Source organism: Lycium ferocissimum, chromosome 3, assembly GCF_029784015.1.
Source record: "Lycium ferocissimum isolate CSIRO_LF1 chromosome 3, AGI_CSIRO_Lferr_CH_V1, whole genome shotgun sequence".
Lineage (NCBI taxonomy): Eukaryota > Viridiplantae > Streptophyta > Magnoliopsida > Solanales > Solanaceae > Lycium > Lycium ferocissimum.
In genome coordinates this window covers 61,601,747-61,618,256 of record NC_081344.1, presented here as the reverse complement: position 1 = coordinate 61,618,256, position 16,510 = coordinate 61,601,747, and the positions used below count along the sequence as shown (strand labels likewise).

Here is a 16,510-nt window from a genome sequence, read left to right as displayed (position 1 = left end):
GTCTGTGAAAAAGAGTTGGGTAAGGTGAAATTCTATTACTATAAGGTATGTTCTCCATCCTATTCTTATGGTTGAGTTGATGTAAAGTTTTAGTACCCCTTAGAAAGGAAAAGAATTAAAGTGGAGAAGCCATGAGTTTTGTAATGAAGAAGATGACTATGAGGTGCACTCGAAAAGGGGATTTTGGTTAAATTTGGGATTAAATTGAATATAATTCCTTGATTATGATATTATGAATGTTGTTATTGTTGGTTGAGAGCTGTTTTATAATAAGATGGAAGTTGATGAAATAGGGGGAGTGCTGCCCAAATTCCGTTAGCCTTTTAGTTGCTTTAGTTTGAACTTAAGCATGTTTTCATGACTTAACCTTGTTATGAATCCTCTTGAATGTAGATTTTTGCGGGTTTTGGAGGGAAACATTAGTAGTTAAGAAGACGTGAATGTATGTAGGGCTAACCCTTTTCTTTCTAAAGGCTTGATTCTATAGTTGTCAACCCACACATGATATCCATAATATTCCTATTCCTCGAAACACTAGAAGCCCGTAATCTTCATGATTCTTATGACATAGTTGATAATGATTTTTATGATGATAATGTTGACGATTGTGATGATGACTTCAATTCTAGAAATGCCAAAGCTTGAAGTTCTTAAAGTTCTCATGATACTATTGAGATTGTCACATGATCATCGATTGTATTTATTGTTATTGATCCCATCTTATAATAGTTGTTCTTCTAAGGTGGGGTATAGCAATGATGATGACTCCATAGTAGAAATCGGAGGTTTACCGACCTTCCGTTACTCCGATAGAGTTGCAACATTTTATTTGGGCTCTCATGCATGCTTATTATATATGTACTTATTTTCTCACACCGCGTCGTGCTATAGCCGATCGGGCAGACATATAGATATACACATCATTGCAATGGGCAGTTTATGATATCGTCCCGAACGCTGGATATATGAATCGGGCTACACATTTCACAACAATATATATATATATATATATATATATATATATATATATATATATATATATATATATATATATATATATATATATATATATATATATATATATATATATATATATATATATATATATATATATATATATATATATGCGGGATATTGTTTGAAAAGATAAATTAAGCATGCATGATATCCTCCTTGAGAGGCATTCAGACATACAGGTTATCTCTTTGTCTCATGTTCCTGATATCTTTATTATGTTGTTGTTTATGCTTTACATACTCAATACATTGTTCGTACTGACGTCCTTTTCTTGTGGACGCTGCGTTCATGCCCCGTAGGGCGGAGACGGATCGATCCTTAGGAGCCTTATCGTAGGAGTCTCGGAGCGCTCAATTTGCTTCGGAGGCACAATTCATTAGTATTACTCTTTTGTGTACGTAGGCGGGAGACTTTTGGATCGACCTCTTTAGTGAGAGCCGGAGTCTCGGGAGCGCTCCCATTTGCTTCGGAGCTGCCGGTCGTGAGGTATTACTCTTTTGTGTACATGATTGGGCATGGCGGGGGTCTCCATCCGTCTTTATGACTTCTAGCATTCGTATGAGGCTCATAGGACATATGCGGTGTGTAGGTGATGTTTCATAACCTCATCGATCCATATCTTGTATATCATTTTTTTAGCCTTGTGGGCTTGTATATATATATATATATATATATATATATATATATATATATATATATATATATATATATACACAGGCGAAGTTGATGATTAACATGTAGATGATTTAAAGTTTATTTGAGGATTTATGCTCGTACGGCTATGCTAATTGTGAGTTAGATATGTGGTCCATCGATATAAGATTAAAGAAGATGCTAGTGGTGCTCGGTAGGCTAGATCCGTGTGCTCGTCGTGGCCCGGGTTGGGTCGTGATAAAAGTGGTATCGCATCGCCTCGTCTGTGGCGTGTCTACGAGCCGTGTCTAGTAGAGTCTTGTTTATGAGTGTGAAGCGCGCCACACTTATAAACAGCAGGCTGCGGGGCATTTAGGAATGGTTGACCTTTCTTCCTCATCGTAGATCGTGCAATAGAGCTATGATATAAGAGTTCCCTTTTTCTTAACCGTGCGTTATGTTTTCAGCGATGGCTGTGAAGAGAAAAGCTACAGCGGCCCAGAAGGGCAAGACAAAGGGCTGGAAGGAGGACTGAGCGGGAACCGCCGGCAGATATAGAGGAGGGTGAGTCCCAGAATGAGATTCTATCTCGGACCTCTCACACTCCACCTATTTCAGAGGAGCATGAAGGGGCCTCAGCTCCAACTACCCCCAGTTCCTCCACCAGATGCCTCAGGTCGTGAGATGAGGGAGGCCATTCATTTGCTGACTCAGTTAGTCGCCGCTCGAGGCTCGCCGGCGGCGGCGCGGGTCATGGTGACGGGCAGCCGGTGCCAGCCCCGTGATTTTATTAGTCCGAATCCTCCGAAATTCTTTGGGTCAAAAGCCGGACGAGGACCCGCAGTTTCATAGATGAGATGCCGAGGACACCCAGACAATACATGCTTCGATATTGAGTCGGTAGAGTTGGCTTCTTACATGTTGCGAGATGTGGCTGTTCATTTGTACAACACCTGGATATCAACTAGAGGGGTAAATGCACCTCCCCCGTATGGCAAGAGTTCGTAGATGCCTTCCTCCGACATTATTTTCCGCCAGAGGTTCGACGGGCCAGAGTTGACAGGCTTTTAAATCTTAGAAAGGGGAATATGAGCGCTCCAGAGTATAGCCTCCGCTTTAATTCTTTGGCTAGGTATACTCCAGCCATGGTAGCCTATATGGGGACCACGTGCACCGATTTGTGAGTGGTTTGGGGCCACATTTGATTAAGGAGTGCTTGACGGCCTCACTTCAGGAAGGGATGGATATTTCTCATATTCAAGCCCATGCCTAGAATCTGAAAAAACAACAGTAGCAGCAGCAAAAGGGTGAGCGTGATTATGATAGAGGTTATAGTAAGAAGGCCAGATCTTCTGGTGCTGTTAGTGAGTTCAGAGGGGGTCAGAGGCAGCAGTATTCCAGGCATTCATGCCAATCAGCGGCTAGTGCACCTCCTCGATTTGTGGGCAAGAGATTTGATCGCCCTATTTATTTTGGACCGGGTCAGAGCTCTTGGGTTTCAGATTCTCAGTATAGAGGTGATTCTAGTCAGATGAGACTACCCCTACCACGGTGCAATCAATGTTGTAGGCTGCACTTGGGACAGTGCCACCTAGGTTCAGGAACTTGTTATGCCTGTGGTCAGACTGGGCATATGCTACGTGATTATCCATCGAGGGTTGGTAGAGGTAGGGCCCAGCCCACAGGATCAGCGGTTGGCTCTTCATCGTCCATACGCCCTTTGGGGCAAGGTTCGCAGGCAACAACAGGACGTGATAGAGGCAAAGGGGGAGCATCTAGTTCTAGCGGCCCTCAGAACCGTATCTATGCACTAGTTGGGCGACAGGATCTTGAGTCTTCCCCTGATGTTGTCACCGATATATTATCAGTATCCTCTCACGATGTATATGCATTGATTGATCTGGGTTCTACTTTGTCATATATTACTCCTTATATTGCCGATCGTATTAAGGTGAAACCTGAGCCGATCAAACCTTTTGAGGTGTCTACACCTGTTGGTGACCCAGTGATAGCCAGACGGATATATAGAAATTGTGTGGTGGCAGTTTGTGACTGTCATACGATGGCTGATTTGATTAAGTTGAAGATGGTAGATTTTGACATCATTATGGGCATGGATTGGATGGCTTCCTGCTATGCCAATGTTGATTGCAGAGCAAAGACGGATCATTTCAAGAATTTGAAAGAACCAGTTTTAGAATAGAAGGGTAACACCGCATCCCCGAGAGGTAGGTGTTACACCTCAGAATTTCAGGTTGTTATGCGGTGAATAAACTAACGCAAGTTAAGGTGTATATGATACCCTACAAGTAAGAAGGGATGCTTCATGATTCTAATTAAGATTCCAAAGACATTTAAGGCCAAAGAAGAGAGCTCGTTGGAGAAAGTTAAGGTAGAAAGTGCCTTACCCTGTGTGCAACTGTACCAACAGGTATTTCCAGTAATTTACGGGGTTAGAAGTTGAATGTTTAGAATCGGCGAAATATGAACTGAATCAAGAAAAGTCTGCAGGCACCAGTCACGGTCGACGGGCCGTCGATATGTCGACAGACCGTTGATGTGTACTGTCCCTGCATTTCTGCGATCAGGTATTTGCAGGCGCGAGTCGATGGTCGACTGACTGTCAACATGTCGACGGGTCGTCGACCCGCTCGTCGAACCGCCTCTCTGGAATTTTCTGGTGTCAGCTATAAATAAACGAGCCATGCTCTTATTTTTCAAATTTCACTTCTCTCTAAGTCTTGAAAACTATAGAATACTCTCCATATCATATTATCAACAAACCCAAGAGGAATTAAAGAGTAAGTACCAAGAAATTAGTAGAATCAAGTGCAAGAATGTTTACTAGGGCTTGTGGAAACCAAGAATCTCTTTGGTGTTGAAGTAGGGTTTTCTCTCAAGTGGAGTATTTTCATCCAAAGCCCATCCCTATGTGATCAAAGGTGAGTTTCACATTTAATTCATGTTACTAAGAATATTGAGTAGTTAAAAGGCTTGGATTATGGAAGAAAGTAGAGTATAAAGTTCAAATATGGGAATAGCGGAATTCTTGAATGGTAACTTAACTTGAGTCATAGTTCTTGACATACCATGAGTGTAATTTTGTTGTGAATAATGCAAATGATGTTAAAGGAGTATTATATGAGAATATATAGGGTATTATGTCATAGTTTTGGTTATGGACGACATTGGAAGGGCATTGTAAGGATTGAATAATGTTGAACTTGATGAAGTATATCGATTGTAGTATCGTAGGTGTTATTATCGACGTTTGGGAGTTGTCTATTATATAGAGAAGGTTGTTGAAACAAAGGAAACGCTGCCCAATTTTCGTTAGCCCTTAGTTGTTTTAGTTGAGGCCTAAGTATGTTCCCGGCTATCTAATCTTCGTATGAATTCTCTTGAATGTAGAATCGTCAGCTTGGAGGGAGAACGCTAGTTGTTGAGGAGACGTGAAGGTATGTAAGGCTAGTCCCTTCTTTTCTAAGGCATGATTCTCATAACATGATTTCCTCTATCTTTTTATGATCTCCTTACATTCCAAAAGTTACAAATCTATGATCATTAAGAACTTCCCATGAGATATGGATAAGAGATGTGTTACGATAATGTCAATAATAATGATGATTCTATGTCCCAATATTCTAAAGCTTATGAAAAGATGATATTATGAGATTAATGATCTTGATGCATGATTTCCTTGGTTGTTATTCATCATTGATAGTTTCACCTCATAATGCTATTTCCTTCGAGGTGAGACATGAGGATTATGACTGTTCCATAAGATAATCGGAGGTTACCGACCTTACGTCACTCCGATAGAGTTATGACTTTCACTTGAGCTCTTATGTATGCTTCATGTTAAGTATATGATGATTATTACACCGTGCCTATTTGGCCGGACATAACACCGCTAAAGCGAGCGGCTTATGATTACACCGTGCCTAGATGGCCGGACATGACACCGTTAAGGCGGGCAGCTTATGATTACACCATGCCTATTTGGCCGGACATGACACCACTAGTGGGCGGCGTGCGATAGTTACGCGGACGCGGGTTAACGATGATGGTATATTTGATATGCATGACATGTGTTTTCTTTAAAAAGTTAAGCAGGCATAATATTCGCCTTAAGAGGCAATTGACGTACACGTTATATCTTTGCCTCATGTTTCATTGTTTCTTTATTATATTAGTATTATTCATGTCTTACATACTTAGTACATTGTTCGTACTGACGTCCTTCTTCTTTTTGGACGCTGTGTTCATGCCCACTGGTAGACAGGGAGACGGACCGGATTCCTAGGAGCCTGTTCAGCATATATATGCAGGAGCACTCCACTACTCCGGAGTTGCATATTTTGGGTATATTCTTTTGTGTACATATTGAGGGCATGGCGGGGTCCTGTCCCGTCTTCATGTTCAGTACTCCATTTAGAGGCTCGTAGATACATATGTGTGGATAGTAGAAGCTATGCAGTCTTATCAGTGTATATTCTGTATACTATTTTCGTAGCCTTGTGGGCCTATGCATGTCTATATATTTAACTTGGGAGATGTTGGTAATCATTTCATAGTAGGTTTACTTAGAGAATTATGTCTGTTTGAGATGGGTATGATAGCTAGAAGGATATGTAGTGCTCGGTAGTCAGCTCTGGGTACCCGTCATGGCCCCCTAGTTGGGTCGTGATAGTAGGTTTATTTCCTATCTCAAAGCGAGAAAGATGATTGCTAAGGGTTGTAAATATTATTTGCTAAGGGTTGTATATATTATTTAGTCCGGGTTCATGGCACAGAAGCAAAGCCTCCAACTCTTCAATCTGTTCCGGTAGTGAATGAGTTTCCAGATGTGTTTCCGGACGAGCTTCCAGGCCTTCCACCACAACGGGAGATTGATTTTACCATTAATGTGTTGCCGGATACCAAGCCCATATCTATTCCTCCTTATAGGATGGCTACTGCAGAATTGAGGGAATTGAAAGAGCAATTAAAAGATCTACTTGAAAAAGGCTTTATTAGGCCTAGTTCATCGCTATGAGGAGCGCCTGTGCTGTTCGTAAGAAAGAAAGAAATATGGTTCCTTGAGAATGTGTATTGACTACAGGCAACTGAATAAGGTGACTATAAAGAATAAATATCCACTTCCAAGGATTGATGATTTATTCGATTAGTTGCAGGGTGCCAAGTGGTTTTCAAAAATAGATCTAAGATCGGGGTATCACCAAGTGAGAGTCAGGGAAGAGGATATTCCGAAGACAACCTTCAGAACTAGATATGGTCATTACGAGTTTCGGGTAACGTCGTTTGGACTGACTAACGCCCCAGCGATATTCATGAATTTAATGAATAATGTATTCAGGCCTTTCCTAGATCTATTTGTGATTGTGTTTATCGATGATATTCTGGTATATTCCCGATTTGAAGCAGAGCATGCAGATCATCTCCGTACTGTTCTTAGAGTTCTTCAGACTCGAGAGCTATACACAAAGTTTTCGAAATGTGAGTTCTGGCTTAATTCTGTAACTTTTCTGGGGCATATTATTTCAGCTGATGGTATTCAAGTGGATACAGTCGATGGTATTCAAGCGATACCCAGAGGTCCGTAGTTTCTCGTGGCCGGTTAAGACTTATTTCTACACTATTGACGAAGCTAACTCAAAAATCACCCATTTCAATGGAGGTCCGTAGTTTAGGTTGACTTTCGCTCAAGATCCTCGACACTTAGCGAAGATTGTTTATCGGGTTCGGGCTGGGGTTATTGTGTGTACACTATTGACGATGCTAACTCAAAATCGCCAAAATTTACTGACGGACCGAGTCAGCAGCGCATTGAAGACGTGGAGACATTATTTATAGGTGTTCATGACTTCACCGCTCCGATCCCGACATCTTGAAGCGATTGAATGCGACAAAGGCGGTGGTTGGAGCTATTGAAAGATTATGATGTGATGCTTCACCATCCTAGAAAGGCAAATTAGTGGGCGTGCTCTTGATGCAACACGTGACGTTCGGTAAGGTTAGCTGCGTGCCCCTAGCGGCACTTAGGAGTTCGACTTGGACTCGGGCAACACGAAAAAACTACCCGACCCATGAGGTGAAGAAGTGCCGATGTTAATTCATTTATTCATGAATCACCATTTGAAGATATGGAGACATTATGTTCCTATATGCGGGGTTACATAGATTGATATCATTCCCGTTAATCGTATCCGGACACAAAGATGTACCATGATCTCAAATCTATATATTGGTGGGATGGAATGAAGAAAGATATAGCAGAGTTTGTAGCTCAATGTTGTCACACCCTTAATCCGATAGGGTGTGATGGGCACCCGACCCTTACTTGAAAGAGCGATCGGAAAGTCATAGTACTCGTAGTCATAATGGGCCCCTAACCATAAATGCGTAATGAAATTTTTTGAAAAAACAACATACGGATATCTTTCAAATCAACATAACTTACGGCACAAGATGCCCAAGTCCAAAACGACGACATAGAGCCGCTCACGGATTATATACATGACTCTGTCTGCAAAGTCTCTAACGTAATCGTACCATAACACACGTATACACTGACTCGGCGCGAGAAAAATGGAGCTGTATCTCTCGTCGAACACCTTCGCTAATGTCTTCGGCTACTTTCACCGTGTCGCGCCGAACGCCCTAGGAGTTCGCTTAAATATGGGAGTATGTAAGGCACGAGCAACATAATGAGCGGGCATGAATATAAACAACATGGGATCGTAGAACGGATAATGAGAGTTAGCCGTCACGTAATGCCGGTATACACGCGATGCTGCTTTTTTTTCTTTTAAAAAAACATTTCTTTTTAAATGAACATGGAGAATAGAACTCATATCATGAGGACCATATCATATCATATCCTATCATATCGTTCATTCCTTAGAGATACACTTCCTATCATAAGAAGAAGTCACATAACATTCATGTCATAGCATGCGCATCGCGTCATATCATAGCGTATCATAGCGTATCAAACATATCATAGGAGTGTCATATCATAGCGTGTCATGTCATAGCATAGCGTATGTCATAGCATCCTAATATAACGCCAAGACAACGTCGGCTTTCAGGGTTACGTCGAAATACATCGATTTATCCCGTCCCAGGATGATAAGCCCATCATTCCCTTCCCATTCCCCATATCCCTTCATATTCATACACATATCATCGACGATTCGTCATAGACAAAGATCATCCTTGTACCATGATCTCAAATCTATAGTATCTTTCAAAAATCGTAAAACTTGGATTTTGGAGAAAAATGGAATTTGGAAAACATTTATAAACTTTTAGGAAGGAAAAATCATGCTTTGAAATCATAACTCAACCTTTGAAAATAAGGACGACGGGAGCATTTATAAAATGCGCAACGTATTTCATGCCATAGAAGGAAAAAGGACGGCCTTAACATACTTTTCCGCTTTTTCCGCTATCAAACTCGAGCTCTAAATGCGCCGAATCTATTTTGCAAACTATGGAAATTAAGTTGAGTTTTGAAGTAACACTTATCTCTTTAGGGAAGTGATAAATACTCCATCCCACCAAGTTCAACATATTTCATAACAACCAAACCAATAACCATCCGGACAAAATTTAGAATATTCCTCCACAAAAGTATTCAAACAACATGCTATACGCAACCCGAAACCTCGATTAATGAATACGACAATCTTTCCTTCTTTCAAATTCTCATACTACGTCAACAATTCCATACATTACCACATTAGCTTCATAAATATAAGAAAACATACTAGAATCATATTAACTTTCAAAGCTTTACAACAATTGCAACACCAACATAAGTCATTAAACCTTCATTTCACATCTCATACGACAGAAATTATATCAAATACAATCTAGTCCATCTCTCCCACCTTAATACACAAACTTCATGCATTTCATCCATTTTCAACACATTACGACATGGTCCATAACATACCAACCAAACACTAAATAAAGATTGTTCTATCACTCCTACATATCATATACTACACAACATAACCTGCTTTATCAAACTTCATTCTTTTACATATCACAACATGTCCACACACGAAATTCAAGAGGGTTAAACCTCACCTTTTCCAATCATCTTCTCCACTGGAAGACTTGTTTCGCACAACATTTTCTTGTTCCATACTCCACGTCGTAGAGGACCCTATAGGAAAGCATGAAGAAACATTTTTCATGATCAACAATTTAGAAGCGGTATGCTGACTCCTTGGCCGTGCTCTCTCTCTCTCTCTTTCTTTTTCTTTTCTTTCTCTTGGTTTCTCTAGAGGTATGAATATATCTTGCTTGGCCTTCATATATATATATATTTGTGGCACATGGCCGCTTGCTTTCTTTTCTTCTTTTTTTTTCTCCACTTTTCAATTTTCAATAGTTCTTTAAATAATAAGATGACTAATATGATCAACATGTTATCTAATTCCATACTTAGAGGCTCTATACCTTTCACCTCATTTTATGAAATTTAAATTTTTCCATAATCGATTTTTTAGTCCCAAATTTTTCCTTAAGCTTCCTTCCAACAAAATCATAAGCCACTTAGTAGAACAAAGCCGAGAGATAACCTTGTCCATAACTCTTCGCATTAAAAATATTCCGACGCGAAAATGCGAGATATAACAAATGTCCTAATTGTCAACAAAGATTGAGCATCGAAGCACCGTGATTGTTGCAAACTATGAAAATCCAAGAAATGGAAGTGATAAATATGGACTTCATTATATGCCGATCTCGACGTAAATATGACTCTATATGGGAGTTGTGGATAATCACTATCGAGATCTCGGAAAAATTATGCAAAGTTAATATTAAAGATTAGTACGACTTCATGGTGTTCCGGTATCCATTATCATTGAAGGGTGACGATTTACCTAGATTTACTTTGAAGTCCTTTCAAGAGGGTTTGGTCCTAGAACACTTAGCATATCATTTCACAAGATTGGCACCTGCGCACCGTTCGGACCTCGGTAGGCCAAATGGCTTATGATGACCACTGCACTCATTGAATTTGCATATAACAATAGTTATCACTCTAGCATTCAAATGGCTCCACATGAGGCTCTATATGGGAGAAAGTGTAGATTGCTAATTGGATGGTCAATGCTAGGAAGACAAAGTTAGTAGGAGATCCTTGACGTGAAGAATACCTTTATCCAAGACCCGTTGTTGACAGTCTAGAGCCGACAGAAATCTTATGCGAACAATCGCTATCGAGATCTGGAATTCCAAGTTAATGATTGGGTATTCTTGAAGGTGTCTCCTATGAAGGGTGTGATGAGATTTGGTAAGAAGGGCAAGCTTAGTCCTCGATACAATGGACTTTACAAGATTGTGCGCAAGGTAGGCCAAATGGCTTATGAGTTGGATTTGCCTTCGGACTTAGAATCAGTCCACCCAATCTTCCATGTGTCGATGCTTCGCAAGTACATTGGAGATCCTTCCAGAATTGTACCTTTAGATAACGTTTAGGTCACAGAGCAATTATCCTATGAAGAAGTTCCCATTGCTATTTAGATAAGTTCCACTCCCAAAGATGTAGCTTCGTTAAAGTTTTTATGGAGAAACAACAACGGGAAAAATGACTTGGGAAGCCAAGAAGATTGAAGTCCAGGTATCCACATTTATTTCCACCCCCAGTGAGCTTTTCACCATTGTCTCCGATGATTTTCTTTTGATGATTTCTTGGTCGTGTGTGGCCATTATTGCTATCGTTTTGTAACCATGTGAGGCGTTATATATTGTGGGTTGTTGCGACAAGATGGTAGTGGCATATTTATAGGGGAAACTCTAGCGAAATTTTTGTAGAATCCTCAAGAGCCTAACATTCGAGGACGAATGTTCCTATAAGGGGAGGAATATTACACCTTGGAAATTTCGTGACGTTTGCCTTATGAGTGAACTAACACAAGCCTAAAGTGGACACAAAACCCTCATAAGGTTAGGAAGGATATTTGGTAATTTTAAGTGTATACCTTAACGTTTCAGAGTGATATGAAGTGTTAGAAGTAAGTTTGTGGAGAAATTGGAGTTGGAGTCATGTTTGGGAAGATTATGTAGCATTTGAGTTATACATTGCTTAGCGTTACCTTGACGGGAAGCTATAGGTCCCCTTATATGGTTAACGAAGTTTTATACAAGTGTCAAGAAGGTTCCATAAGGATTGGAGGTCGAACGAATCGAAAAGAACGCAATTTCGCGAAATCGGAGAATGTTGGGCAAAAGATGCGGTCGCTCACTGAGTATGCTGGGCCGTATACTGGCCGCAAACTTTCCATTTTGGGAGAACTCACTGCCCAACATCATCCCCAAGCTAAGGATGGAGTATCCGGCTGCATACTCAGTATACTAGGCCGCATAATCATCGCAAAGTGGAGCGGAGGGGGGGAGGGGTGATTTTGCCACCTTTTTAAATCCCAAACGACCCCAAATTCATTTCCAACTTTCCACACTTATTTCCCTACATTTCTAGAGACTTTTTGAGAGCTCTTGAAGGTTCCCTAACACTCCACAGCTTTCCATATCATCTAAAGAGAGAATCAACATCAAAACCTCAAAGTAAATCCATGGAGAATGATGGCTCTTGCTTCCTTTCAAAGTTGTGGTGAAATTGATCTTGGAGAGAGTTGAGTAAGGTGAAATTCTATTACTACAAGGAATGTTCTCCATCTTATTCTTCTAGTTCAGTTGATGTAAAGGTTCAGTATCCCTTAGAAAGGAAAAGAATTAAAGTGGAGAAGCCATGAGTGTTGTAATGAAGAAGATGACTACGAGGTGAATTCAAAAAGGGGATTTTGGTTAAATTTGGGATTAAATTGAATATAATTCCTTGATTGTGATATTATAGATGTTCTTATTATTGGTTGGGATTTGTTTTATAATAGGATAAAAGTTGATGAAATAGGGGAAGTGCTGCCTAAATTCCGTTAGGCTTTTAGATGCTCTAGTTTGAACTTAAGCATGTTTTCAAGACTTAACCTTGTTATGAATCCTTTTGAATGTTGATTTTTGCGGGCTTTGGAGGGAAAAATTAGTAGCTAAGAAGACGTGAAGGTATGTAAGGCTAACCCTTTTCTTTCTAAAGGCTTGATTCTATAGTTGTCAACCCACACATGATATCCACAATATTCCTATTCCTAGAAACACTAGAAGCCCGTAATCTTCATGATTCTTATGACATAGTTGATAATGATCTTTATGATGATAATGATGACGATTGTGGTGATGACTTCAATTCTAGAAATGCCAAAGCTTGAAGTTCTTAATGTTCTCATGATACTATTGAGATTGTCACATGATCATCGATTGTATTTATTGTTGTTGATCCCATATTATAATAGTTGTTCTTCCAAGGTGGGGTATAGCAATGATGATGATTCCATAGTAGAAATCGGAGGTTTACCGACCTTACGTCACCCCTATAAAGTAGCAACATTTTATTTGGGCTTTCATGCATGCTTATTATATATGCACTTATTTTCTCACACCGCTAAGACCGTATATAGCGCTACGTGCGTACATATATATAGATATACACATCATTGCAATGCGCGAGTTATGATATCGTCCGGATGCGAGATGCCCGTACGCGGATATATGATCGGGGCCGCACGTTCTGCGCATATATATATATATATATATATATATGTGGATATTGTTTGAAAAGATAAATTAAGCATGCATGATATCCTCCTTGAGAGGCAATCAGACATACAGCTTATCTCTTTATCTCATGTTCCTCATATCTTTATTATGTTATTGTTTATGCTTTACATATTCAGTACATTGTTCGTACTGACGTCCTTTTCTTGTGGACGCTGCGTTCATGCCCGCAGGTAGGCAGGGAGACGGATCGTATCCTTGAGCTTCATCGTGAGGGAATTTACTCGGAGCGCCCCGTTTGTGTACATGATTGCATGGCGGAGGCTGCCATTAGTTCACATTTTGGACGTTTCATAACCTCATCGGTTCACATTTTGTATATCATTTTTGTAGCCTTGTGGGCTTGTGTATATATATATATATGTATGTGAGGCGAAGTTGATGATTATCATGTAGATGAGTTTATTTGAGGATTTATGCTTGTACAGGCTATGCTAATTGTGAGTTAGATATGTGGTCCACCGAGATACGATTAAAGAAGCATGCTAGGTGGTGCTCGGTAGGTTAGATCCAGGTGCCCGTCATGGCACTCTGTTTGGGTCGTGACAACTATGTACATATATATTTTTTCCCTATTGAATCTTGTGGTTTAAAACAAGAAGAAAAAAAAATTGTGGCGAGAAACTATTTCAATAAGGGTAAAATAGAAATTTTAGAGTTAAATTATTGCTAAATATAGAAATGTATCATTCTTTTTAGAACTGAATAAAAAGAAAAGAATGCCATATAAATTGATGATATATATGGGAGCGAAATAGTTAATTCCTTTTTGACAAGGGTGACTCATTTGGTGTGCAAACCCTGTATTTGTGTTTAAAAAAATCAGTTAATATGTATAAATAATTTATCAAGAAATAAATAACTTCTCTTTTCTAAAATTTAAATCCTAGTTCTGTCTTTATATGCGAGTTAATTACAAAAAAGAGAGCGAAATCACAAACAAAACCACGGAAGTTGGTTGCATTTTAATCGTTAAGCGTATCTAAAATTACTTTGATTGTTCAATTATGATATCAATTTCCTCCCAGGCTCACTTTTTTTAGTAAATCAATTATTTTATCATTTTATGTTAAATAGGAAAGTAATGAATTTTCCTTTGATATTTTTGTATTATAGGAAGATCAGATTTTGTTCTCAAAGAGAATGTATTGCAACATGTAAAAGAATTTAATATCGATTGACAGACAAACACGACAACTTATATTTAACGAGGGAGGTGGGGCTGGCATGAAAAAGGCGCACCGACAACAACTCTTAGACGACAACTTATAACCGAAAAGTTCGATTTATAAACTTGAAAAAAATAAGTTAGTTAACCATTTTTATTTTTTAAGGTTTTCACTTATGGATTATTTTTTTGAGCTTATTTTAAGCACAAAATGAGGCGCACCAAAATTTGAAAATTTATAAAGTGCCAAGTTCGTTATCTTATAAGCCCAATCCAAAGCTCTTAATCAAAAAGCCTGTTTGGATGAGCTTATTAGAATCATAACTTAGGATTTTTGACTTAAAACATGTTTGGATTGGATTATTTTAAGGGCTTTTAAGCACTTCTACAGTATTTGGGTAAAATAAAAAAAATATTTTAAGCACTTTTTATTAAGTTAAAATGACAAAAATAACTCAAAAGTCATAAGCTAGAATTCCCAACGGACTCTTCTTTTCTTTATTTAATTTAAAAATAAATGCTTAAAAACACTTTTTTATTTTATTCCAATACTATGAAAGCACTTAAGAATTATTTTTGCTTAAAAACACCTAAAATAAGCCCATCCACACAGGTTCAAAGTAATCAGCAAGCAAAAGAGCAACACAACCACGTCGGACGTCATTGTCAATACAGTGTATGCAAAATAACGTGACATGAACAGGACATCAATCATTGTTCTAGTGCCAGACCAACAGTGGCACCACTTTCACCGCCAAAATTCCATGTCGACCCACATAAAGCACTAATGTCGTTTAGTATCAATTATAGGAATACTTTATTGATGCACAAAATTTTGTTGTGAATGACAACACACTATACATGACACATTATTTAGGATTCTAATGGAAGCAACAACTTTGGCAAAATTGTCAATGAGATTTGGTTGCTGGTCCCCGTTCAAACAAAAAACTGATGGCCTGCTATTCGGATTCACACGCTTCTTATCGCCGTAAGGCAATTTGGCTTTTACTCTGAAACCAGCTTCCATTTTATTTACATTTTTTTGCACGGAGTGCCCTTCTTTTGGGCTACTTTTACATTTGCCCCTCATTTATGCCTTCTTTAATTTTTTTCTTCCAACTTTTTTTAGACGAAAATTACACTTTTACCCATTAAAACTCTTTCTATTTCATTTGCTCTTTTCTTTTCTTTTTTTGCTTCTTTCCTCCTCTTTTTGTGTCTATCTCATCTGGTTTCAAAAACTTAGGTTTTTTGGATCTTTTCTTTTTCAATATTTGTTTTTATGTTAAATTGTTGTTTGTTGAATTGATATCTTTGTCTTCGTCATTTTTTTATATTTAATTGATCCTTTTTTATTTAAAATTATAGTGTTTTGTTATAGTGTCTCTACGATTTTTTCAACTTTAGTTTAGTATATGTATATATTTTGATTTTTTGAATATCGTATTATGAATGTCGTAATATATTTTAGCTGATTTTGATATGCGTTTTGGTTTTCTCTTTGTTGAATCTTTGAAGTTTTGCCTGTGAACAGCTTTTGATGTTGTTAATGCTGTTTTTGTTTAATAATCTGATTTTTTGAAGAATGTTTTTATAGGGGCAACATATCAAAGTCCGGCAGAAGTTTATGATTTTTGAAGCGAAGTTATCTTGGTTCCCGATAAAGTTATGCTTATTCGACATAACTTCATGAATTAAGTTAATTTATGTGTGTCTTGATTTTTTGGTATTGTCTTGTTAATAATTTTGATTTTTATGCAATCTTATGTGTTATTGGTGTTGTTTTGTTAATAATATTTTGTTTTGGTTATGAAAAATGAAAGTTTGCCTCTCACGGCATACTTTGTAATTTTGTAAGTGAACTTCTCGCTCCGGCAATTGTCTAATTCTTAACACTTGTGTATTTTTTTATTTTGCTTATGAAAATGAAAGTTGCGCCCTAAAGATACTTTTGTTCTTTTGTAAAGTGAACTTCTCGCTCCTCCGCATACTTTTCTT

At 38.6% G+C, this 16,510-nt stretch overlaps 1 long non-coding RNA gene across 1 annotated transcript; it reads left to right on the top strand.

Annotated features, from left to right (window-relative positions):
- Positions 1-4,922: 4,922 nt before the first annotated feature.
- On the top strand, positions 4,923-5,976 carry LOC132051160 (uncharacterized). The gene is made up of 2 exons (XR_009413606.1): positions 4,923-5,112; positions 5,932-5,976. It is a non-coding gene; the product is annotated as an uncharacterized LOC132051160 (long non-coding RNA).
- The last annotated feature ends 10,534 nt before the right edge of the window (positions 5,977-16,510 follow it).